A 25,481-nucleotide genomic window follows, 5' to 3' on the forward strand; every position below is an offset into this window, starting at 1 on the left:
AAATGGTCTAAATACACCAGTTAAAAGAGATTGACAGTATGAATTCAAAAACATGACCCAACTGTATACTGTCAATAAGAAACTCATTTTAAGTAAAATTAGGCAGGTTAAAAGTAAAAGATGGAAAAGCTACAAGGAAAATGTGAACCAAAAGAAAGCAGGAATAAGTCTCACTGGAGGGAAAGTGGGTTAAAAAGGATCCCTGCAGAACTAATGTTGGAGCCAGAGAGACCTGGGTTCAATGCCAAGGTCTGCTACTTGGATTCCCTATAACTCTAGTAATTTTTGGTTAAGCTTCACATTATTTCTAAAAATTTAGGAGGAATTTTACTAGAGAACAAAGGAAAAAATACAATCAATTGAATTAAGAAAGCTAGGCCCAAATGACAAGTGGTGTAGATACTTTAAAAAGTCATTACAGAGATTTCGGATACAAAACATAAATGAAAGAAAAAAACTTTAACTATGATCTTTATACCAAAACATCACTTTTGCTAACATTCCAATGCAATTATTTCAAGCCTATTTCTTGAAAATTAAATAGTTTGTAAACAGAAATATGTGTACATGTATGCATGAAGATAAAACAAAAAGTAAAAGCAATACCTACATACTCACGACCCATTTAAGAAACACGAAGCTTACTGTCTCTCCCTAAATGTAAGCCCCTTCTTCCACAGATATAATTGCTACCCTAGATTTTGTGTTAATTATCCATTCATTTTCTTTTGTAGTTTTACATCTTAGCTATGTATCCCTAAACAATGTATTGCTGAATTGTCTTTGAACTTTATATAAATGCAATAACATAGTATCTGTATTGTTTAAATTCAACATTATCGTTTTAAGATATAATAATCTTGATGTGTTTAACTGAGGTTAATTTCTTTTCATCGGTGTATATTATTTCTAGTGTATGACCATATCGACATTTATCTCATCTATCATTAATGGACACTTGTTGCTTTCTGTTTTTTAAAAATTACAAAAGTTCTTGCAATGTTACAATAAACATTCTTGTAATGTGTGTGGTTGCAGATGTGCAGTTTTCCCTAGGGCAGTGTTTTTCTGTGATGGAGCTACTGGCATTCTGGACGGGCCTCTTCATCCTGTTCTTTCACTGACACATTGCAGGGCATTCAGTACCTTTAGCTCTCCTACCTACTAAATGCCCGTAGCACTCTCAGTCATAGTGACAACCAACCATCCCAATATCTCCAAACACCTTTTAGGACATCCAGTTGAGAACTATTATTTTAGGGCATGTATCTAGAAGTGGAATTGTTGGGCTACAGGTTATGTGACTGCTCAGTTTTCACTTACAATGTATTGTTGAGGTTCAGGGATAGTGGTGGTTTCCCATATGCAAATCTAACATACACATAATTCATGTTATATAGCACATTCATGTACTATATACCAATATATAGCCCAATCTCAGAAGTTTTTACATATATATTTAATGCTGTTATGTCAATGACTTAAATTATTTATACTTTACAAGAGCTCCACATTTCATTCTATTAAGAACAGAATATTTTCTGTTATCTTTTCCATAATAAGTTCAGTGTCACATCTGAAATATGAATTCTACTTAAATAATATTTTTACAAGATTGTTTTACTCCGTGTTCCTTAAAATGACATATTTTCCCTCAATATCTCTGAATACTAATTGAAAGCTTCCATGTATTCAAAGCATTCATAGGTTTTCACCCCTATATTAACCTTCTACTTCCAATTAGCTATAACCTATTGATAAAGACTTTCTTACATGTGTTGACATCTTAGCGTTTCTGCCCCGCAATTTTGATGTTCAGTGAGTATGACTTATAGATACAGGTTTCTGCACATGGAGCATGTTGATGAAAAATTTCTTCTTGTGTGTTTTTCTTTGATGTTTTGTGAGTGTTGACTTTTCATAGAAAATTTTCCCACATTCCAGACATTTGTAGGGTTTCTCTCCTGTATGAGTTCTCTTATGTGCAACAAGGTTGGATTTCACACAGAAAGATCTCCAGCATTCATTACATTTATAGGGTTTCTCTCTTGTGTTGGTCCTTTGATACTGAGTAAGATTTGATTTTACATAGAAGGCTTTCTCACATTCATTACATTTATATGGCTTCTCTCCCGTGTGAGTTCTGTGATGCACCATGAGGGCTGACCTCTGGCAGAAGGATTTTCCACATTTGTTACATTCATAAGGTTTTTCTCCTGTGAGAGCTCTCTGATGTTCAGTGAGGTTGGACTTCACAAAGAAGGGCTTTCCACATTCGTTACATTCATGTGTTTTTTTTTCCAATATGTGTGGTCTGATGTTGAGTGAGGTCTGTTTTTTTTTTTTTTTAATGGAAGCTTTTCCCACATTTATTACAGGTATATATTTTCTTTTCTTTGTGAATGCTCTGATTTTGAGTGAGTTTCGACTTCTCACAGGAAGATTTTTCACATTTACCACCTTCAAAGTTTTTCTCTCTTGTATTAAGTCTCTGATTTTGAGTAAAGTGAGACTTCTTTATGGCTTTCTCACTACCATTACACTCACTGGGTTTTTTTTGTTGTGTGATTTTTCCAATGTTGAATAAGGCATGACTGTTCAAAGAAGGATTTCCCACATTTACTACAGTCATAAATTCTCTCTCCTGTGTGAGTGCTCTCATTCTGAGTGTGGTGTGACTTCCATAAGGCTTCTTCACTTTCATTATAGTCATCAGAATTTTCTCCTGTGTGCATTCTCTGATGTTGGATAAGGTTTGACTTCTTGTTAAAGGATTTCCCCAATTTATTACATTCAGAGTGTTTCTCCCCTATGTGAGTTCTCTGACGTGCATGTTTTGACTTCATTTATGAGAATTTCCTATTCTTACTGGATTTGTGTAGTGTCCTTTTCCTAAGGGTTCGCTGGCAAGCACTGAACATTAACTTTTACTTGAAGGCTCTTCTGTATTCATTACCTTCAGAGGGTTTCTCTCCTTGTGTGTGTTCTTATACGTAACAAAGGTTATTTGTGTGTGTGTGTGTGTGTGTGTGAAAGGCTTTCCCACAAATATTATATTCAAAAAGTTGCTCCGAAGCTGGATTCTTCTGATAATGAATAAAGTCATCATTATAACTGTGGGATTTCTTCTTTTGATCATTTTCATAGGGCTTTTTCTCTGTATGAGTTTTCTTATGCATCATATCAAGGAATCCACATCCATTGAAATCATCAGACTTTTTTATAACATTGCTTCTATTACAAATAATTAATTCTGCTTGTTCCAAATAAGTCACATTTATGGGATATTTTTCTTGAAGGCACTGGGTTTGCAACCATATTAAATGCTTCTCGTAAGGTCTTACTTCTCTCCTTACTTAGTCAATGTTTTGTTGTCGATACATAAAGCTAGCCTTGAATATTTACCTTCATTTTATTGGCTTCTCTCTTTCATTTTATTGACTTTCTGGACTTCTGGAAATATTAAAAATTAACATACATTATAAATCTTAACATATTTCTTAAGGAATAGGATTGTACACAAGTGCCCTAGGTTGAGCTGATTCTCAGGTTTTAGATATAGTCTCCCGGGATGAAAAAACTTCTAAAGAAATATTATTCTACTTTTTTGGTTTGATAACATGAAAACAAAGACAAAAACACCTATTGTAGTAGAAACAGAGAGAGAAAGCTGAAAATTAATACAAGTAGCTTTGATTTATTACAAATATGACCTCAATATAGGTCGACTGTTTGGAATAAAGACAAGAAATGGTGAACTGAGAACAAAGGATGTCAGGAAAACAATTGATCCAAGGATAGAGGATAGTCAAAGAACGGGGTGACGCTGAGTAGGGACGCTGAATAGAAAGACTGAAGGGAAATCAAGGGAAGTACCAGGGCAAAGATTGAGTTTGGAGGCAGACTGGCGACGAGAACCTCACCCTCCTCTCCCATACTTTAATTTCTGCAGTAGAGCCCTTACTTCAGTCTACATGCTTCCAATCTCCTTCTCCTCTTTTCCATTCTATACAATAACTCCCAATTACATGTATGAAATTATTCATTTCCCTTGGTCTAAAGGTCAGTCCTATAATTCTGGCTTCTCTCCCCCACACAGCTGAGATATATAAAAACAATGTCCACAGAGAATGATAAAATACAGCTGAAACTTATTGGATTTCGTTAACCAAGGTTGCCATATAAAATAAATTAATTAATTTAAAAAGTAGTATCATGACAAGACACAATCGGTTGGTAAGGTAAGTTGGCAGATTGACGGTGGAAAACGTAGAGTTGTCAATCAGGACAGATTACTGTTGATTAATCCGATAGGTCAAATCAGAGCACCAACAATCAGAATACAGAGGTGAATTGGATCCTGTTGCAAGCATGGTTTGTCCTCTCATACGTTTTAACATTCTCTTTGGACATTGTTTTTATATATCTCAGCTGTGTGGGGGAGAGAAGCCAGAATTATAGGACTGACCTTTAGACCAAGGGAAATGAATAATTTCATACATGTAATTGGGAGTTATTGTATAGAATGGAAAAAAGGAGAAAGAGATGGGAAGCATGTAGACTGAAGTAAGGGCTCTACTGCAGAAATTAAAGTATGGGAGAGGAGGGTGAGGTTCTAGTCGCCAGTCTGCCTCCAAATTCAATCTTTGCCCTGGTATTTCCCTTGATTTCCCTTAAAAAGTTATGACTTTTCTATAGCAGATAAACCATATAGAGGCAATATGCTAACAAGGAAAATTTGATATTGGATGTTTAAACTTAGAGTTTATACTAGTTTCTTACACCTAAATTCACAATACGTGTACAAATGACCATCCCACAAGTCTACAATACTGTCAGCTCCTATCAAACCAGGGTGTTTTTAACTCCACATATTATGCATTTCCAACTACAAACCCACTTCATGTTCTTCACTGAGTTCGCACACATTTCATCCTTAGGTCTACTCAGTACCCAAGCATCCTTCAGGGCTATGCTACTTTCCCACTGCCTTAAAAAAATCTCACCATTTTAAGTCCCATTTGTGGTAAATACTGCAAGTAAGTACTGTCTGTATAATACGTTCTAACATTATTTCCTAAGCCCTGGTTTATATGATGCTTTCTCTCTACTTCTACTTTCACAATCAAGCCCGATTTCCATTTCTTTTGGCAATTTTTCCACTTTCTTTTTTTTATGTTTTGGATTTCAGCTGCCTCTAATTTATAATAAAAATTACTTTTTAAAAAATTTTTCCTAGTGGCCTTTGGATAATTTTCAGGAAGAGACAATGCCAATTTCACACTTGCATCTGCGAATAGGAATTCATTCCTTTTTTCTAAAAACACATCGTTCGTGTGGCTTCTGGGACTCCACTGTCTCCTGGCTCTCTCCCCACATACTGCGAACACCTTCATGGTCTCTCTAGCTTGAGTCCTGTGTCTTCCTGACCTCCAAATGTAGTGTTTAAGGGTGTAGTCCTTGACTTCTTCTCCTACCTCTTACCTCACTTGGAGTAGAATTCAATCTTTACTAGGTCTATAAAGTTTTGCCCCCAGCTAACTCTCTACCATCATTCGCTACTTTCTCCTCAATAAACCTCACTGTTCTCTGGTTACACCAAGCCCACCCCCATCTCAGAGGCTTGGCGCCTGCTGTTCCCTCCATCTGGACAACCCATAGCTCACTCCATGCCTTCGTTCAAAACTCCATTCCACTTTTCTTGTTCAAATGTTCACCTCTTCAAAGAGGCCTTCCCTGACTTCCCTTCCAAAACGTCACTTCCTCTCAGTCTCAATCCCCTTCATCTGACTTTAATTTTTCAGAGTGCTGATTACTACCAGACATATTACATATTTACTTGCTAACTGGATCTAGCAACAGGAGTAGAGACTGCTTTTGCATCCCTTGAGCTTAGAATGTGAATGCTACATAGCCAGCACTTAATAAATATTTGTTGAATAAAAGAATAAATACATCAATAAATGCATATCTACAGAGGGTGTTTGGCACTGGAGGGAAGGTGAACAATGGCCATATTTGAACATCTATCATTATTGAACATCTATCATTACTGAATATCTATAAATGTTGAACAGAAAACAAAAAAAAAATGATATATGAAAGTGATATTTGGAAGTTAATAACTAAGGTGTGGTGGTCATCTATCTGCCTTTAGTCACATCTAAAAGTCTAGAGTCTCTAAAAGAGGTTTCTAAAACACATTTTAAAGATAGCAACTCCTGAACTGGGCTTGGGATCCAGTTCCCATCAGCTGCCTCTGTCCAGCCTCATTAACTCACCTGGGTGCCTCTGCCTTGGGTGCCTCTCTTTAATATCCATGGTTCTTCTCCTCGCTCCAACTTGAATATCAGCTCAGGTCTGATAACGCAGTGCCCTGTTATGAGAAATGACATGGGACTTGGCAAAGCAGCTTAGGGTTCAGGCCCTCTGAAGAATCAGAAGGAGTTTTAGAAGCCGTACAGTGATGGGGCCCTCATCAAAGAAGACCCTTTTTTCAGGGAGTTAAGAATACCGCATTCTTTCAAGTTCCCTAAAAGGATCTTTGAATCCAAAATCTCGAGCCTAGAACTAATTACACTCCACAATGACTGGGTTCCTAACAGGAAAGGCATGCTCTTGGGAGTTGCATGGGGAGCTGTGCTTACCCAGGGTCACTAGGTGCCCATAGTTCTCCCCCATCACATCCTCATACAGGTGTCTCTGAGCAGGGTCCAGCAGCGGCCACTCCTTCTGGGTGAGGTCCACAGATATATCCTCAAACAAAACGGATCTCTGCAATAGCCCAATCCTGCTCAATCTGGAGTGCTCAAGACCAGATGGCAGGGGAAATACACAGGGGAACTAATCCTATTGTGTGAGCTGTTACGAGTTGACCAGAAGATGTTACAAAGGATGTCTATGTACCTTCTTTCATTTTATACTTTGTGGGAGAAACAGAAATCATAATAGAAATACTCTGCCTCTGTTTATTAATTCATAAAAGCCATTTGAGTTCCTCTGCATGCCTAGAACTGTTCTAGCTTTAAAGGATGCTAAGGCAAATAAATTGGTCGTTTTTAAGGAGTTTACTGATGAGGAGACTTTCTACATAAACAAACACATGCAATAATGAATTATGGGAGCCATGAAAATATGTGTGTACAGGTAGAGCGAGGTCACGAAGCGGGAGGAGGGAAAATCTCTTTGCTTTTTCAGGTTATGCTTCACCGAGGAGATAAAAATTAGAATGCATCTCGACAGTGAGTTTTGTGTGAGCGTGGGGCAGCAATATAAGCAAAGGCACAGACACAGTAAAATGCACGTTAAATTAAGGGGATTGCAAGTCATACAGTGTGATAGAATGAGGTTGAGGAATAAGGTTGAGTTGTCATAGCTGAGAAAAGGGTGCTCCCGGGATATAGCTGGTGAGTCCAGAGACGCTGTGAACCATCCTACAATGCACAGGACAGCCTCGACGATGAAGAATTATCTGGACCAAAATATCTAGAGTGTTAAGGCTGAGAAAGCCTGTTTCAAGGGATGTCAGAGAGGAAGGTAATAGATTTACAAAATATGACCATCTATTTTAATGTAGTAGCAAAAGGATTTAGAAGTGGGAGCTGATTCCAAATGGAATTAATCAGTAGTTGGTTATGGAATGAGTGGAAAATGAAGCATTACTGTCAGGTTGTCTTGAAGAGCAGCTGGGTCAATGCTGATGCCATATAGTGAGACTGACAAAGCAGGAGAAGGAATAGCTTGGGCAGAGGAAGAGAGGGCTAAATCTTGGACATGTTTACACTTAATGCATCTGTGACCCACACAGGTGGACATGTTCAGGTGGCAGTTTGATATAATGTCCTGAGCTCTAGGATTAGGACACATTTTTGGAAACGAGGAGTATCTCAGTGGTAGCTAAAACTATCAGAATGTGTGTGTACAGGTAGAGCGAGGTCACAAAGCGGGAGAGCTCTAGGATTAGGACGCATTTTTGGAAATGAGGAGTATCTCAGTGGTAGCTAAAACTATCAGAATAGGGAACTTGCTCACAAAGAACATGGAGACCAAGGACAGAGCCCAAGGGAGGGAGAGCAGCAGAAAAGCAGGCCCTGGTATCCAAAAAAGAAACCAGAAGTTAGCAGCTGTATCTGCAGCATCTAGAACAGTCTTGGTCCACAGTGGTGCTCAGTAAGCAGCTGTCAAACAAATGAAAAGAATCTCAAAAGTCTCTGGTAGTGACAATTTCAAGACTAAGTGACACTTCTAACTTGACACAATGGGCTAGGCACACACATTTATCTCCTCTGCCTCCCAAACTGCAGCAGAGGAGTATTGGGAAAGAGGCCATCAGCAAGTAAGGCATTCTGATTCATTTCTGGAAGATAGAGAGTAGGAGGGAGAGAGCAGAAGCACGTGTTCACCCCTTGATATAAACACAGAATGTGCCCACATGTCAGGTTCCTCCCAGAGAGGAACCTCCCAGCTCAGAAGCGGCTACAACGGGAAGCTGAAGTGGGCTCTGGGGTGCAGAAGACGAAGCCCGAGGAACAGAAGTCCTGTCACACTCCCTGGGAGGTTCCTCACCCCCACAGGGGTTGGTAGAGTCAGCGCTCAGGAGAACGGTCATTATTAAAAAAACAGGGAACTGCCTCCAGGGGTCTGTGTGAACTTGGCAACCCAAGAGAGAAGTAGAGTACTGTACTTAGTATCCTGATATGGTCAGGGTTTTGCTTTTAAGGCAACTCTGGGGAAATAGGCTAACATGCTCTGCCACCACGTAAGGCACTGTCTCTTTGGCAGGCAAGGGGGTCCCCTCACTTTTCTCCACTCTGTAGAGGCTAAAGAGAAGCCTGTCTGTACACATCTCCCAATAATGCACGTAAAAGGCCCCAAGTCACTCCCTTCATTCAAGGAAAAAGCTTGCCAAGGAAAGAGAACTCAGTGCTGCCAAGTGAACGCACATCAGCTACCTAAATTGATTTAATGAGGTTTTTATTTGTCTATTCACACACACACAAAAGAAACAAAAAAGGGCCCAGATGTAGAAGGAAAACAACCATCTGAAAAGCCCCAAGAAGAACACACTTGAAGACCGTTAAACAAATGTAATGTCAATAAAAAGCAATAGCCTAAAAGGTAAGTACCAAAAAGAGACTGTAGACTATGAAAAACAAGTCTAATTCAAATATTGAAGAGAATAACTTTTAAAAATTCCATTTGGTGTCCCCAAATCGATGTAAGAGTCTGACTTCCATAAAATGAGAAAGGTTTTCTATTAAAAAAGAAAAAGTCCACAGAAACTAAATATTTTGTTGCTGACTTATGAAAACAAAAAACCAAGACCCTCAAGAGAAGGCTTGAAAACAAAATGACATGGATGACAAAAATGAGCAAATCTTTCAACACTTGTACAAAAACACAGAAAAATAGAAATGATGAAAGAAAAATAAAGAGACATAGATGGCTGATCGGGAGAGGCACTGACAGCCTAACGGGATTTCTGGGTGACAAGAACAAAGAGGCTGGAGGGAAGGAAATATATCACAGAAATAACTGAAAACGTCTCAGAGCACATGAGTCTTCATCTTAACAGAACCCATCCAATTTCCAAGCAGGCAGCCTGAAGAAAGAACAAATAACCAGACACTGCCTGGCGAAATGTCTGAAACCTGAGGATAAAGAAAAACTTGCAAGAAGGAAAAATAAAACAGGTTACCTACCAAAACATGAGAATCAAACTGCCATAAGACTTCTCCCCAGTCCCTCCAAATGCTAGGAGATAATGGAGATGATCTTTTCTCATAATACTGTGAAGAAGAAGGATCTCAAACCAAAATTCCATAACCAGTCAATCATTCATGGCACAGGGCAGAATAAAGGCACCTTCAGATAACTAGATTCCGAAGGCGTATAACACAGGCCTCTATTAACTCGGCAAGATCTGAGAAAGAAGACATGACATATGGAGGTTGTGGTGGACAGACAGACAGAAGTGAGCTGAAGAACTGGTTCCTGATGAAACCAGAGAGGGCTGAGTGGGTGACTTACAGACTCTTAAAGAGAAGAGTGCAAAGGGCTAACTCAACAGGAAACATTTGTTAAGTTATTTATAAAGGGTAGGTAAGCAAATGTTTTACGTTTTTTGACAAAGCTATATATTGTGGAAACCAAGCCTGAGAATTCCCGAAACTTTGGAAGAAGAGCTGCTACAGTGATTGATGGCGAAGCTATGGCAGGCGAAGCTATAGCAGGCCACGCCGGTCCGATGACAGGCCACGTGGAACGGGGCAAACAAGCAGCCACGGAAGACAGAGAAGGTCTGGCCCCCTGAACGAGCTAGGACTGCCAGTCCTAGTAGTCGGCACAGGGCACTTCAAATGCTCTTTCTACCTAAGTAGGGTTGCCAGGTTTAGGAAATAAAAATTCAGGGAATCCAGTTAAGTCTGAACTTCAGATAAACAATGAATAAGTTTTTAGTGTAAGTATGTCCCATGCAAGATATACTTGGTTTTATACGCCCTGTGCCTAGAAGATTTCCCATTCCAAGTTCTTGGGCAGGTTGGAACATAGCAGATGGTAACTTACTACCCACAATGGGTGGAAAGCTTGCAGTGGACTCAGAGTCGAGCTCTTCCGTTAGGGGTAAGGGGAGGTAGAGATGAAATTAAAAAGTCCATATGCTGAAAACTGCTGAAGCTGTGACAAGTATACAGCAGTCATTATATCCAGGTAAAGAATGGAACTGTGAATGGAACACAATAAGCAGCTGGAAATTGTAGGTATTATTATAACTGATCAACTATTATTATTTTCTCGCTTTATCTTCAAACTGAGACAGTAAAAATAACCAGAAAATATATACTGAAATTTAAATAACTATTGTCTAAGTAGCTAGAAGGTGTGATGGAGTTGCTAACAAAAAAGTCCCCCCAAAATATTTATGATATAAAAATAAAATGAAAAAGAAAAGCATTAGATGATTTCCACAGAACCCGAGATGAGGGAGGAGTGTCTTATTTAGATGATACTATGAAAACAATTCCTGATGCTGATGTAAAATGTTTACATCACAGATAATCAATAATAGAATAAAAGGAAAACATAGACCTTTGTAACCACTTAAGGAAAAAAAAAAAGGAAAGTAAAATAATGCAGAAAAAAAAATCAGGAAGTGAAAAAAAAATGAAGAAAAACAATTGACGAGAAAGCATGGTTACTAAAAATGCAAAGGAATGCTTAGATGTCACCAAAAACCAAACAAAACAACAAAAAAGCTCAACTGGTAATAGGTAGACAACTCACCTGGGATGTGTTCGTTTTCTCCTGCTCCTGGAAACGTTTAGAGAACTGTGAAGGCGGCAGAGCTGGAGGAAGGAAAGGAGCAAAGACACGATGAGGACTGTGGTCTGCCTCGAAGGTCCTCACAGCGCTTGCCTAGAAACCCAGACGTAACAGCTGACCTGCAGCCACAGCCAGCGGATGTTCCTTCGGGACGGGTAGGTATGCCGAGGGACCTCGTAACCCTGCTATAACCCTGGGGAGCTGAGAGCAAATATTTTTTTTTTCTTCCTGGCTTTATAATGTATAGCCTCCTTCGATTTAATGGACATATATAAAACAAGACAAAGTCCAGCTAAGGAAGACCAGGTTTAATGAATCACAGCATAGCGAGGACAACAGGCCGCGCCTTCCGTCCATCATGAAACATGTTATATTTCGAATTTTTTCGGCATATAAAGTAAATTTTATTCTCAAATTTACTTTAGAATAATCCAGCAGGGGAAGGTGGAAGTGGGAAGTGGGGAGTGCACGCGCGTGTGTTGGGGGGGCACATAGATGAAATAAAATGGTCCGTATATTGAACACTGCCGAAGCTGTGACAAACACAAAGGAGTCATTATACTATTTTCTCTGCTTTTGTATGTTTTGAATATTTCCATTAAGAAAGTGTAAAAATCACACGACAAAAATCTGTTAGAGATCTGCTCATTTACTTTTCTACTTGTGTTTTTGACTCTTTGAGATTAAAAATTCCATAGGCACCTCTGACAACAGGGATAGGTGTGCTTTAAGGGAATCTACTTTTTTTTAAAGGGAGGATTTGTTCTTCTTTGATTGCAGCTTCTCCCGGGACTTTTTATTTAAAAAACTTGTTTCGACTTAAGTCGACATGGTGGCCAGAACAGTGGCTTGGGAGTCAGGGGACCTTAGTGCTCCTTTTGGTTCTGTCATTAATGAATAATGTAACCCTATATATAATAATCTGGGCATAATAATATTAATGATACTGACAATACTTATATATAGTCATTTTCTAAGTACTTTACATAAATTACCTCATTTATTCCTTAAAATAAAGCAAGATATAGGTATTATTATGCTCCCATTTTATAGATGAGGAAATGAGCAGAAGCTAAAGTAACATGGTAGAGCTGAGCTTTGAACCCTGGCAACTTGGCTCCAGAAACCTGTACTTAACCCTATGCTGATTACTCCCGCAGGTCCAATGTTCACTTTTAAAATGTGGCAGGATTATATAATGCCTGAAAACCCTTCCTGTACTCCTATAAGGCAGGAATGAGAAGTGGGGAGCATATCCCTAAATTCCAGATGTGGCGAAGGGCATGGTTTAAGGGCTGTGCCAAGAGGGACTGAGGAACTAAGGGTGTGGGAAGGAGTGAAGATGGCGTCTCCCTGGCTCTCCTCCCAGACCATGTCCTCATCCACTGTGCACAGAGCCTCCCACAAAGCCTCCTTCTTGCCCACCACTCTCAGCCTGGCGTGCCCCTCTGTTGTGAAAGCTGCCCCTCCACTAACCGGTGGCTGTTGACAATCTCTGGAGTGGCGATGTTACCCAGGACAGAAGGATCGGGAATTGCCTCTTAACGAGCAAATATGGAGCCTGCTTGTTTCTCGGATCTCTGCCCTGCAGCTGTGGTGACCTGTATCTGGGGTAGGGTGGGGGGTCTCCCAGGTGGGAGTCCTGCTTCTGGTGTGTCCATCTTCTTTCCTTACAAGAGCTGTGTGATTCAGGGAAATTTGGACCTGGCTGGAGGGGGTACATTCAAATAACTGGAATCTTCTGCCCAGGTCCCAACTGTCTCTTGGAATTCACCATCCCCTACAACAGTCGTCTTCATAGCATGGTCCCCAGACCAGCAACATCTGCATCACCTGGAACTTGATAGGAACACAAATTCTTGGCTCCCTCCCCAGACTGAGCCAGAAACTCTGGGGGAGGGGCCCAGTCAGCTGTAGGGTTTTTAACAAGCCCTCCAAGTGATTCTGATGCATGCCTGAGAACCACTGCCAGGAAATCGGGCTTGGGATTCTGTAAACTGCTGAGGGCAGAGGACAGGTGGACAATGAAGAGAGTCTAGAAGCTTCAATTATGCAGTAATCCAAGGGTTCTGAACATTTACCAAGAAATCTCCAAGAGCCTCTGGAGTAGACTCAGTCCTCACACACTCCAGGTTCTTCCTGTGGCTCTTAGGGATGTGCCACTCTACTAAGAGCGGTGAAGGATGTGCTGCTGGACCAAACCCTGCATGGGACTTCGAAATAAAACTGTCTGAGGCTTGCGCCCAGGTCCTTCAATATGAGACTTCAGCCCCAGTCTTGGTTTACTGCTTGGTTAAAATAGGATTGTTGATACCAATATTGCAGGACATCTTTGAGAACAAATAATATACTTAATGAAAAGAACAGTGAGAAAGGCAATTAACATTTCTTGGGTGCTTAGTGAATGTCAGGACCTGTGCTGAGGGCTTTCAGGCGCTATCTTAATCCTCAGAACAACCTTGAAGGTGCTATCTTAATCCTAAGGACAACCTTGAGACAGGTTTTAGGAATAACTTCATTTTACAGAGAGAGAAACTGAGTCTCAGGCTCATCATTTTGCCCACGGAGACTCAGTGGCAGGGCTAGAATTTGAACTAGTCTTAGTTCAAACTCGGAATCTTAAATGGGCCTCCTCTAGTGCAGACCCACCACCTGCCCTTAACCTGCAGGTATATAATAAATGTTCTAAGAATTAATTCTCATCTCGCTAATGAATCGTTGGCCAGGACACATGCAAATTCGAGGAGCTTCTGGAAACAGTCCTTTCACATTTGGATGCCTTTTCTCAGCGCACTTTATTCTGACCGAGAAACCCATGTCCCTCCTCTTTGTGGAACCTGCAGGTCTGCAGCCAAGCTACCCCGTCACTTGGCTTTCTCTAGGGGCAAATGCAGAGCAGACTCGGGAACAAGTGCTATAGTGTCTCTCAGCCTACATGAGATTCGCGCAAGTTTTTGCTTCCAACAGGTGTGGGCACAAAGCTACTCCGGGCCTGGCAAAGCAACCCTCCAAACTACGTTCTCACCTGTTGTGCACATCTTTCATGCAGGACCTGGTCATGGAACGACGCGTGCACCGGGAGGTTCCAGGGTTATCTGCTGCGCGAAGCTAGAGACAAGGGAGCGGGAGAACAATGAGGAAGAACTGCACATGCGCAGAAGGAGTTGCGAGGACCACTTTCCTGAGCTCTCCTTCCTGTAATCCATCAAATTCAGGGCTCCGTTTTCCATAAGTCTCCGCGCCCTCTTTCTTAGGGACCGCTGTAAGAGTTCCTGCCTTATTTGGTGATTTGTTGTCCACGATCATCTCTCCTTTGGAGTCCTGGTTCCTTCTTAACTCCACCTACAACTAGTGTTTCTTTAGACTCAAAGCTACTTTGAAAAGGACATATGTATGTCAACTGCACATATGAAAACAGAAAAATTTAACTAAACTATTAGAAAATAAACCCCAGCAATACAGTAAGAGGTTAATACCCATCACCAGCAAGTTTTCCCCCAGGAATGCAAACAACATCTCCACCCAAAACTGGATTTCAAAAGTAATAAACTAAAACTGTATATAAAATGGCAAATACACATAAATCAATAGAAGACTTGATCAAAGGCGAGTACTAATAATTTTTTCTCCCAGAAATGACCACGTTAGGTGATACTTTTATTAAAACAGGACCCTAGAAGTTCGATATGTTATTTTGACCTTTGGTTAATAATTTTCTCACTCTTTTTTGTTTCATTTTGAAAATCTTTCAAACTTACCAAAAAGTTGCAGGAATGAACACCTGCAAATTGTTTACTTAGATACACCAATTGTTAATATTTTGCTACTTTTGCATTCTCTCAATCTGCTCTCTCTCTCTCTCTGTAACCACCCCACAATTATCAAATTCAAGAAACCGAACACTGATATACTATCAAATATGTAGACCATATTCAATTTCACCCATTTCACAATATCCTTTATGACATTTTTTTTTCTCATCCAGGATCCAATTCAGTCATTCATTACATCCAGTTGTCATATCACTTAGCCGTTTATCTATTTCCTCAGCCTTTTTCTGTCTTTTATGACACTGGTAATTTCAACTAGGACGAGCTAGTTGTTTTAAAGAATGTTACTTCACTTGTGTTGGTCTGATTGTTTCCTTACAATGAGATTCAGGTTACACATCCCTTGGCATAACATAAGGGATTTAATGTTCTCAGTAAATCATGCCAGATCAGTTTCATATGCACTGTGTCATTTTTGGTAATATTAACTTTGATCCTATGATTAAGATAATGTACCGGTCGACATACTTTTATATCAATTGTTTCTCTTATGCCAATGATTGTAATAGGAAATAAGTTCCATTTACAGTAGCATTTAGTATCTAGGACTATGTTAACAAGAATTGGGCAAAATTTACACCAAAGAAACGATTACATTCTACTGTGTGACATTACAGATATGAATGAAGACATGTACTGTTTTCCTAGATGGGAAGATTCAACATTCTTTAACAAAATTCCAATCAAAATTTCAGTAAGTTGAGTGACGTGGTTTCTTCATTTTTTCTTTTCTTTTATTTTACTTAACAGAACATATGTAAATTTCACCTGGAAGGAAAAAACCTAAGGATAACAGTCAGGACTTTAAAAAAAAATCAGAGTATTTTCTATAAGATGTGAATATGTATAATATTAACATAATATTCAAAAGGTTGCCTCTGGCTCGTTAGAACAGGTGCAAACCCAAGAGTTCATAAGAATTAACGGTATGATGAAGGGGGAATTTCCAAGTCAGGGGAAGGGAGAGATGAGGCAGTCAGGAAATCATGTTAGGAAACTAGACGTGATAGAGAGAGAGGGGAAGATTATGTCCTTGGTTCCCACACATGATAACACATAAACTTCATGCAGACTCTTGATTTAACATTTTAACAGTGAACCACCAAGTACCTAGAGAAAACATAAAATAATTTTCTCATTTAATCTCTGGGTAGGGATGGCAAGCTGTCAAACCATGAAAGAAATGACTGCCAAATTTTACTCCAGAAAAATTTACGACCTTACTTTCAGGAAAAAAAAATTCAAGTAAAAAACACTTGGAAAATATATTTGTTAAGTATATGAAAGAAATGGTTTATTGACTTCATTTAATTATCTCTTACACATTTATAAGAAGATCACACTACCATAAAAATGATCTATGAATATGAAAGGGAAAGTAGTAAAAGAAAAAATGCAAATGAGGAATAAATATGTGAAAGCAGCCCATAAACTACAAACAAAACATGCAAATGTTTTTTGGACTTTACCACTGGCAAAGATTAGAAAGAAAAATTATATCCAGGGTGGGCATAAGTTTGGGGAAATGCTCATTCTCATAAATTTCTATTTGGAATATAATTAATAAAACAATTTAGAGGCAACACTGTACCAAGGAGCATGCACCTTAGTGTAGCAATTCTATTATTAGAAATATGATCTAAAGAAGTAGTTGTCCAGGGTTACATGTATAAGTGCATTTCCCACAGTTTATATTAAGAGCAACACATTGTCAAAATCTAAATGTAAAAAAAGGAGAAAAAGAAAATCGCTTGTAGAAATTCATAGTTGGGGTACTAGGTAACCATTAAGGATCAGAATGCAGAGATATATTAATTGGCATGAGGGAAGTTAACAACATATTTTCAAATAAAATGCTCTTTACACAAGAATATAAGGCATTAATCTATTTTTTTTAATAAAAAAATCACACGTCTCCTAAGGGTATAAAAATAATGTAAAAACCAAATGCAAGAACAAAATTGAACCAAAAAAAATTGCTTTACTTTCATACATAACAATAGTGCAGTCTGTGTAAAGATTTTGTTCATAAAGACCTGGACGAATTCAAAACCTGCATCATTCAATACTAATATCCCCATAGGAACAGACGTAGAACAGGAAAGATGCATTCTCAGGGAGCATAATTTATATCTATTGTGGAACATACTGCTCGAATGCTGCCTTTTTTATTTTCTCAGCGTTAGCTCTGATGTTGTATTGAGTGTTCTCCATTAAATTAACTGCACAGTGCATTATGGTGTTTAAGTGTCTTTGTAGTATATCATAATATCTAATTTCCACTTTGAAATAATTGGTCTTCATGAATTTTTAAGCCCCCTAAGAGTGCAACCATTTAATGAATATTCGGATGAGACTGGTGTAGTAATTAAAATATTTAAAATTTTAATAACAGTGAATGTTAAAATGACTGCCAAAGTTACGAAATCATTCAAAATACTCTAAAGCATTAGTAACAGTGTGCTTATTCAAGAACACCAACAATTCTGGGCTTATTAAATGGGTAAACTTTAGTTTATCTGCTAAAGTGATAGAGCCAAATCTCGACAATATAAACACAATTCACAATTAGTGCTCCTTACTGCTTATATGTGGCTCCTTAAATTTTTTGGAAACTTTGGAAGACTTGAAGTATTTTGAAATTTGCACCTAATATGAGACACTATTATACTTGTTGTAGGTTTCTTATAGATATCCATTATCAATGATATTTTAAAAATTTCCTTTTGTTGACAATTTACTATGGATTTTTTAAATCATGAATTTTTAAAATTATGAGATTTTGAATTTTAACAAATGTATTTTCTATATTATTGATATGACCTTTATGCTCATTTCACTGGTTACTTTTTTAAAAGAGTTAAACAAATACACATTCCTGGACGGAATCCAACTTGGTCATGACCTTAGCTTTTAAAAATATTGCTTGTCTTATATTCACATGAGATGATGAATGTTAACTAAACTTACTGTGCCAATCATTTCACAATGGCATATGAAAGTCAAATCATGATGTACACCTAAAACTTACACAGTGCTGTTATGTTAATTATCTCAAAAAAATTAGAAAACATATTGCCCAATTTTATTTGCTAATGCTTTGTTTAAAGCTCTTATTCATGAATGAAATTGACTTTTAATATTTCATTCTTATAATATCCTTCTTTGGTTTTTATATTCAAGGTTATGCTGGCCAATAAAATAAGGTAGGAAAATATTCCCTTTTTTCTATTCTCTAGAACAATTTCTGGAGGCAGCTATGCTCACCACTATACCACCAATGCTAGAACAACTTCTGTAAGATTGAGTTACTTTTTCCTTATATATTTGGTAAAATTAAACAGTGATGCTATCTGGGCCCCTAAATTTTAAATTAAGAATTCAATTTTAAAAACAATTTTGAATAGTTAAAGAATTATGTAGATTTTTCATTTCTTCTGTTGTCAGTTTTGGCAATTGATGTTTTTCTAGAAATTCACCCATTTCTTCTAAAAACACTGGCAAGGAAGATTCTTTCAATTTCTAGTCTTAATTCTTTCACTAACAATATGTTATCCAAGACAACTCACTTATTCATTCTACCCTAATTTTATTGCTATTTTAAGCAAGGAGAGACAGGTAACTTGCAAAGTTTACTCTAGTACTACCTTTCAGTTCTTCTCTAGCTAAGAGAAAAAAACTTTTCTTCACCTTGGCCAGAATTTAGGGGAAAGAATATCAATCGGGTATGGTAATATATATGGTATAGGGCCAGCCCAGAATCTGGAAAGCAGCAGCAGAAAATAGAGTTGGTGTGTAATTTAGGGAGAAGTGGCGATGTATTTTGTCTGCCGGTGCTGGTCAATTCTTATTCCAAGACCAACGTTTCAAACACCCTACAAGAAAGTTTATTTCCCTATCGAACCTGTCCCTTTCCTAGCCACCTTTGCCCTGGCTTACCATTTCTCCTCTCAAAGTTTGCTCACAGCTTCTACACACAGTATTTGATGGCCTGTGGATGCTGTGATATTATCCTAGCTTTGCTCACTATAAGCAGGAAAATCAGGAACTGCTTCAGACCCAGCTATCTAGGACCTAATTCTTATAGTGGTTCTTTTATTCTGTCCTATAAGATCTCAGGTTAGAGTGGATGCTCTCCAAGGTACTTGCAGAACCACTTGCTCCCTTCTCTTGAGCTTTTTGGTACCTGTGGATCTTGAACCTGGGTCTGGGAGTCAAATGAACTTGATCTAGGACCTATAACTTGGGTCACAAACTAAACCTCAGACTGAGCTATAAGCTCTGAACAGTTACTGAGAACAGAGGCAACTTCCATACCCCCAGTTTTAAGGTGCGATGTCTCAGAAGTCTGCTTTCCCCTGAGAACAGAAGGAAGAGGAGGAGAAAAACAGCTCTTTCATTTCTAAAGGTGATATGGCAGGTGAATTGCTTACTTATGATTTTCTTCCTGAAATACTGATTTACAGAGTCTAAAAACACTTTGCTCTTTGGGGCTGTAAGGGAGTATCTGTTCCAGGCCTCTGTCTTAGCTTCTGGTGGCTTGCTGGCAATCTTTGGCACTCCTTGGCTTGTGGAGGCATCTCTGCCTTCATCTTCACATGGTGCTGTCCCTGTGTCTCTTCACAATGATGATTCTCTGTGCATGTCTTTCTTTGTGTCCAAGTTTACCCTTTATATATCATATAAGATTAGGGCTCACCCTAATAATCTCATTTTTAATTTGGCTACTGCCATTAAAAAAAACAAAACACCTATTTTCAAGTAGCATCACATCTTGAGGTACTGGAGGTTAGGACTTCAATGTATCCTTTTTTTAGGGGCAGTTGTGAATCCATACAGAAAGATACAAATTTATCAAACCTTGTTATTTATTCTGGGAGAGGTTTCCATTTCTCTTGTGGTCACTGGTCATTCAATTTTTCAAACTCAAATTGATAAGTTTACCTCTGCCTGCATTTTTCAAAGGATATCTTCAGTGGGTATAGAACTCTAGGTGTGTGGCCACAACCAAATGCCCAGACATCTTCCCCTATCTGCCTGGGCTGGAATCCTACTTCTTTAGCAGCACTGTGTGACCTCCAAAATTTCTGTTTGACTCAGTATCCCAACAGCTGTTCTCCCGAGTCTGGCCGTATGCAGGCACAGTTCCAATGTCAGCCAGGGACCCAGAAGAAATTTCCATACAGGTGTTTAGGGCTCCTTCTCTAGCATCCTGCCTTCCAAACGCCAGCTGTGTTGGAAGGAAGCTCCAAACCCTGATATCCTCTCCCTCCATCCAGCAAGACCACTGCTCTCTGCTTGGGTTCTATGTCCCTGCACTGTGGCTTTAGAAATGCCACCAAGGAGAATTATAGGATAATGTGTTTTCTTTCTGTCAGGGATCACAGTCCTCAATGAGTTGCTTTCCAGTGCATAAAAATAGTGTTTTGTATATTTATCTAGCTTTCGTAGTTCGTTCACAGTGAGAGTAACTATTCCATTATAGCTGGAACCAAAAATGATCGTCCTTTTATTTAAGGTACAGTTCAAATTTATTTCTGAAGGTATCCTTTGATGCCTCAGCCTTTATAATCTCAGTCTTTATCAATTCACACTGTATGGCAGTTAACAAGTGATTGTATTAATTGCGGTCCTCCACAGAAACAGAACCAACAGACTATAGGTACACACATACATTCATAAGTGTGTGTATGTATACACATGTGTGTATATATAATTTATTATAAGGAATTGACTCACATGACTGTGGAGGTTGAGAAGTCCCAAGATCTGCAATCAACTGCAGACCCAGGAAAGCTAACAGTGTAAATTCCAGTCTGAAGTCTGGCAGGCTTGAGACTCAAGAAGAGTGATGTTTCATTTCAAGTCTGAAGATTGATGTCCCCTCCAAGCAGCCAGGCAGGAAGGAGTTCCTTTATCGTTTCACTTGGGTGGGATTCTGCCTTCAGGCATCATCCCACATATGGCAGCTTCACCTCAGTGACTCCTCAGCCAAGTGCAAACACCAAATGTATGTTTCTTTAGCTGCTACTTTTTATGAAGATAGGGAATTTTGCAGGCCCAAACTATACAAGGACAAAGTATATTTCTTACAGTTTCCACTTTCTATTATAGTTTTTGGCCACCCATTCTAACATATCCTTATACTCAGTCTCCCTCCTGATGATGCCCAACTTGAAAGAAATCTACTAAGGGCCACTTGGAAGTATGTACACATATAATGTATAAATTGTTATTTCAGGAGTCAGTGAAATTTAGAGATGTGGCTGTGGTCTTTTCTCTGGACCAGTGGGCTCATCTGAGCCCTGAAGAGAGAAAACTGTACGTGGATGTGATGCTGAGTAACTGTGACTACCTTGTGCCATTGGGTAAGATCTTTCCTTGTTACTTTAAAACTACCCATGATGGAATTTTTCCTTCTGTATGAATTATCTGCAAAGCCCCTGAAAATGCTTGACTGAATTTCAACTCAATATTCCTCAGTGAAGCCCTGGAGCTGCATGATGTTAAGAAAGAGCATTTTCAGCTTGTGATGACTTCAGCTTTATGTTCTCTGCTGTCTTCCAAACTATCACGTCTTCCTTAAAAATGACTTCTCAGGCCATTGTGTGACTAAGAAACAGCTGGGGAACTGTTAAAATATAGATTAAAAAACAAAAACATAAACAAACAAACAAGAACAGTGCCTTAGAGGTTCCTGAGAGATTCTGAGGTGATAATGAAATTTATCATGGATCTAAATTCTGTAATAAACACAGCATAGTCAAGGCCACTTATTTTTCTTAGGACACTGGACTTATAAGGCAGAAGTGATCTCCTCATGGAAGCAAGTGCCAAGTCCTCCACGCCCAGGTGATTGATAAGCAACAAGCAAGTGGAAGCCATCATAGCTCACACCTCAACTGGTCAAGTAACCTGGACCCATGAGGTGACAGGAGAGGAGCTCCCCCAAGAGCCCCCAAAGAAATCTTTTTACCCCACATCCATCACTCTCCGTTACTCCTTTTGTGATAGTTCCAGTCTTAGGATACTTCATGTATATTGTCACAGGAAAGGACAGAAGAATGAGCAGCTGAACTGGTCACATAATTTATCAGTGATTAGAATGAATGAATGGGTTAGTTCAGTGTTATGAAAAGCCTTTTTTTTTTTTCCAAGAAAGAGTTATGGAGAGGGATTTTTTTTCTCTCTGGATTATGATAATAGGTTAATTAGATATAAAATAACAATCCAGAAAAGCAATGGAGAGAGATGATATGTCCATCATTAATAGGAAGTAGAGACTGGCAGGAGGCACAGTCATCTTGGGATGTCATAGAAACTTGTTTTAAGTTTCAGTGCATAATAGAGATGGCAGCTCATTAATAGGCTCTTGAAAGTCAAAGGATGAAAAATTAAAAGTTGGGATAGATGATGATGATTTTGGTTTGGGACATCATTAGAGCTGAAGAGTAGAATAAAATACCAAATGCACATGAGCTGTAGGCATTTTAGAAAGTGGTCCTGGAATCCAGGAAGAAATTCAAAGGTTTTACGATAATTGTTCATAAAAATTCCAAGTGACTCTGCACCTTCTTATTCTTTGAAAACTTAATAACCTGGCCCAAGCTCCTCTCCAACCCCTAAGCTAGTTCACTGATACAAATGAGTCGTCTTTTGAACTTTCTCTATTATCCCATTAATGTATCTCTTCCTTAGTCTTTCAGTCTTTGTGTACCTCCGCATATTTTTCTATAAAGTTGTAGTCACTTTTATATTTACTGTAATATTTTGTCCTACTCTCCACTGCCTTTTGATTTCAGGAAATAAATCTGTTTGCTTCATTTTGTGTTCCATATACATACACCTAGTTGAAGAAAAGAAATTAGCCTCTTTATGGCTGGCAATGTGGTAAGAGAGCTGGAAATCAAGTACAGAGACTTAAGTCCATCATATTGTTCAGCTTCTAGCCACTTATCACTATTGTCTTATTCGAGACTCCACCATTATTTTGTAGTCTCTTAACATGTAGCCCATGATCTCACGACATGGACTACGCCACCCTAGGACAGCTAGTCTATTTTCTATGTTGTTAAATATGCACATATCAATTATAAAATATACAGTTTTCTATATGAATGCATCTTACTTTAAATAGCATGCTGTAAAAATCTCATTTCCTATCTTTCTATTTATCTCTAGTTCTGAAATTTTTATATTATATATATACATCTTTCTTTTTAGTGCCATATAGTATTCTATAGTATGTTTCCACAACATTTAACTTAAAAGACTTTTATTCTATCAATAGCTAAGTCTCTTTCTGACCAAATTCTCTCGTGTTGCCTTAAGAATCTATGCAATAATTTTACAGAGCATATTATAAATCATTTCATAAAACATTCCCATTGCCTTTGTACCTTTTCCAAAAAAACCAGTTGTCTATATACGTGTTCATAATATTCTCTTACTACTCTTTTAATGGCTATAGAATCTGTAGTTACATCATCTATTTTATTCCTAATATTGGTAATTTGTGTCTCTTTTTTTTCTTATAAGTCTGGCTGGGCTTATCAATTTTATGGATCTCCTTAAAAAACAGCCTCTTGTTTTATTGGTATTTTTTTTTCTGTACCTATTTCCTGTTTTCTATTTCACTGATTTCTGCTTTAATTTTTATTATTTCCTTTCTTCTGATTACTTTGGTTTAATTTGCTCTTCTTTTTAAAGGTGGAAACTGAGGTCATCGACTTGAGACCTTTCTTTTTCCAAATATAGGCATTTAGTGCTCTCGACTTTACCCAAGTACTACTTTGGTGGCATCCCACAGATTTTCATATACTGTGTTTTCATTTTCATTCCGTTCAAATACTTCTCTTTTCATTCCTTGTTTGATCTGATTAGTTAAAATTATGTTATTTGGTTTGAAAGTACTGGGGGATTTTCTAGAAAGTACTGGGGGATTTTCGGTTAAGTTCTAATTTAATTCTATTGTGGTGAGAGAACATACTTTCTATGACTTGAGTTCTTTTCAGCTTGTTGAGACCAGTTTTATGGACAGACTCGATTTGTGGTCCATCCTGGGAAATGTGCCTTGCACACTTCAGAAGAATGTGTATTGCTGATTGTTCTATAAAGAGTAATGAGATCTACTTGGTTGATAGTGTTGTCCAAACCTGTCATATATTTGCTAATATTCTGCCTACTTTTTCATTGATTATAGAGGGAGGGGTATCGAAATCTCCAACTATAACTGTGAATGTATTTCTTCTCGATACTCTTTTTGTGTCATATATTTTGAAGCTTTGAAGGTGTACACATATTGAAGGTTACTATGCTCTTGATTAACTGACCTCTTTATCTTAAGAAATGAACTACTTTATCCCTGGAGATATTTATTGCTCTGAGATCTATTTTGTCTGATATTAGTATAGCCACTCTAGCTTCCTTTTGGCTGGTGCCATGGTATACATATTTTGCATCCTTTTACTTTTAACTTATTTGTGTCTTTACATTTAAAGTGAGCTTCTTGTAGATAATACATAATTTGATTTTGCTTTCTTATCCAATCTTGATAATCTTTACCTTTTAATTGAGGGTGTTTATACCAGTGGTTCTCAATGCAGGGAGAGGAAGATTTTGTCCCCTTGGGGCATCTGGCAGTGGTTGGTGACATCTTTGGTGGTCACAAGGAGGGATAGGAGTATGTTACTAGCATCTATGGGGTAGAGGCCAGGGATGTTATTAAACATCCAGCATACACAAGACTGCACCCAAAACAAAGAAATTACCCAGTACAGAGGGTCAATAATGCTCAGATTGAGAATCCTTGGTTTACACCATTTACATTTAATGTGATTACTGACGCGGTTAGATTGAAATCTTCTTGTTATGTGTCTTTTCTGTTCTTCATTCCCTCCTTTTCCCCTCTATTCCTCTCTTCTTGATTGAGTATATTTTTCAAGATTGCATCTTCTCTCCTTTGGCTTATCAGCTATAATTCCTATTAGCTGCATTATTTCTCTTTTTGGTGGCCGCATTAGGGTTTGAGTTTATGGTACCCATCTTTAATACTACAGTTCTCATACTACCATTTATCTTCACCCAGCTTTTATGTTGTTGTTGTCATGCATTTTACATATGTTATAAGCCCCACAATACATTGTTATTATTTGTGTTTAATCAGCCAATAGTTATTTTAAAGAGACTCAGTAATGATTTTTGAAAACCTTATATATTTACTATGTATTTACAGTTTCTGATATTCTTCCTTACTTTCTGTAGATCCAAATTTCCTTTTAGAAAATATTCATGTATAGTTTAAACTATTTGTCTGTGTCCATGCATTCC

At 38.3% G+C, this 25,481-nt stretch overlaps 1 long non-coding RNA gene across 8 annotated transcripts in view; it reads right to left on the reverse strand.

Moving 5' to 3' along the window:
* Window positions 1–444: 444 nt before the first annotated feature.
* The window catches only part of LOC107196415, a 35,170-nt gene continuing 10,133 nt past the window's right edge, over window positions 445–25,481 (reverse strand). For 5 of the 8 annotated variants that reach the window (XR_003043127.1, XR_001517816.2, XR_003043126.1 and 2 more), the window contains exons 5-9: window positions 14,348–14,430; window positions 12,799–13,535; window positions 11,284–11,345; window positions 6,282–6,376; window positions 445–3,453 (exon numbers count right to left, since the gene is read on the reverse strand). This is a non-coding gene — a long non-coding RNA (uncharacterized LOC107196415). Of the gene's footprint in view, window positions 3,454–6,281; window positions 6,377–11,283; window positions 11,346–12,798; window positions 13,536–14,347; window positions 14,431–14,458; window positions 14,665–17,025; window positions 21,784–25,481 lie in introns of those variants that run through there. The other 3 variants (XR_003043125.1, XR_003043130.1, XR_003043124.1) reach the window with 3 other exon arrangements.

Source organism: Pteropus alecto, unplaced genomic scaffold, assembly GCF_000325575.1.
Source record: "Pteropus alecto unplaced genomic scaffold, ASM32557v1 scaffold45, whole genome shotgun sequence".
Lineage (NCBI taxonomy): Eukaryota > Metazoa > Chordata > Mammalia > Chiroptera > Pteropodidae > Pteropus > Pteropus alecto.